The 1,690-nt window shown below is 42.2% G+C and overlaps 1 non-coding gene across 1 annotated transcript; it reads left to right on the plus strand.

Moving 5' to 3' along the window:
• The first annotated feature begins 471 nt into the window (after positions 1 to 471).
• trnaf-aaa (transfer RNA phenylalanine (anticodon AAA)) lies at positions 472 to 544 on the plus strand. Its single transcript has one exon. It is a non-coding gene; the product is annotated as a tRNA-Phe (tRNA).
• The last annotated feature ends 1,146 nt before the right edge of the window (positions 545 to 1,690 follow it).

Genomic DNA, 1,690 nt, shown 5'->3' on the forward strand with positions numbered 1-1,690 from the left:
ATGGAACTCAGTCTGACATGTGGACCCATGGGAGGATTTGAATGCCATCCCTGCGTTGGAGTTGCATCCATCCAATAAGAGACCGAGTAGAAGTGACAGTTCTGTCAGTCGAATATGAGACTTTTAATGGCAGGGTTGTGAGTTTGAGTGCCAGTCTGTTTTTCCCTTTTGTAAGGCTTCATGAGCAGAGAGTACAGGGAGTGTTTGAAATGAGCAAGTCTCGCTTTGATTCAGGACTCTTAGCTCTCTGCAGCATCTCACTGTGAAAGATTGAATTTGATCTCATTTAATTCTCAGCTCGGGGTCTGTGCGGCTCAGTGGCACTTCTGGCTGTCTCCCGCTTCACAATCCATCAGTACTGAGAAAGCAATGGGGAATATTACTCACATGTTGTGTTCTTTAATTTTTTGGAAAACTTGAATGTATGTATTTTCTTCCAAAACAAGGACAACAAGCCTCTGCTAATGTAGGGCTGAAATAGCTCAGTTGGGAGAGCGTTAAGCTAAAGATCTGAAGGTTCCTGGTTCAATCCCGGGTTTCAGTAATTTTGCTTCCTTATGCGTCCCTTGCCTTGGTTCTGATTTTCCAGTTGCACAATTTATTTTGAGATTATTTCCCAAGCACCAGTGGATTGAATTTGAGAAACAACACAGAGTAATTTACAGCATCGAAGGTGGTCGTTTGGCCTATCACGTCCATGCTGGCTCTCCCCGGAGCAATCTAGTCAGTTCCACTCACCAGCTCGATCCCTTTCCTCCTGCAAGTTTCTTTCCTTCAAGTATCCATCTAATTTCCTTTTCAAATCATTGATTGTCTCTGCTTCCACCACACTCGTGGGCCAAGTCATTACCACCCACAACAAAAGAAAGTTCCACCTCATCAAGGATGGGAAATACTTACATCTTCTATATTTGCTTATTCTCTATTTCTATGAGAATAGACTGACAGTCAACATGAAAGGAAATCCAAAAATCTTCGAGCAGCATGTAAATGATAAGTGGGTAGTAAGAGGTTGAGTCTGGCCTATTAGGGACAAAAAGGATAATATAAGCTTAGAGGTGCAGGGCAATGTTAATCTAATTAATGAGTACTTTGTATCAGTGATCACTAAGGAAGTGGAATTTGACAAAATATCAGTCGAAGTGAAGAGAGTAGAGTCAATGGAGAGGGTACAAATTGAGAGAGGGAGGTACTAAAAAGGCTGGCTGTGCTTAGGGTAGATAAATGACCTGGTCTGGATGGCTGGCATCCCAGGTTGCGAAAGGAAATGCGGATGCAGATAATGGAAGAGTTTACCATAATCTTCCAATCTTCCCTGGATACGGGGGAGGTGCCAGGAGTAAACAGTGGCAAATGCGACACCCTTATTCAAGAAAGGGTGTAAGGACAGTCCGGCTAACTACAGGCTAGTTAGATTAACAGCAGCGGTGGGTAAGGTTTTAGAAAGAATAATCAGGGTAAAAAATCAACAGTCACTTGGAGAGGTTTGAGTTAATTAAGTAGAGTGAGCATGGATTTATAAATGGGAGTTCATGCTTGACTAATCTAACTGCATTTTTTGATGAACTAACAGAGCAGTTTGATGAAGGAAATGCAGTGGATGTTGTTTATATGGATTTTAAGGAAGCGTTTGACAAGGTACCACATAAAAGTGGGGTTTACAAAATTGAGGTTCGTGGTATAGGAGGGT

The sequence above is a fragment of the Heterodontus francisci genome, unplaced genomic scaffold (genome assembly GCF_036365525.1).
Source record: "Heterodontus francisci isolate sHetFra1 unplaced genomic scaffold, sHetFra1.hap1 HAP1_SCAFFOLD_75, whole genome shotgun sequence".
NCBI classification, from domain to species: domain Eukaryota; kingdom Metazoa; phylum Chordata; class Chondrichthyes; order Heterodontiformes; family Heterodontidae; genus Heterodontus; species Heterodontus francisci.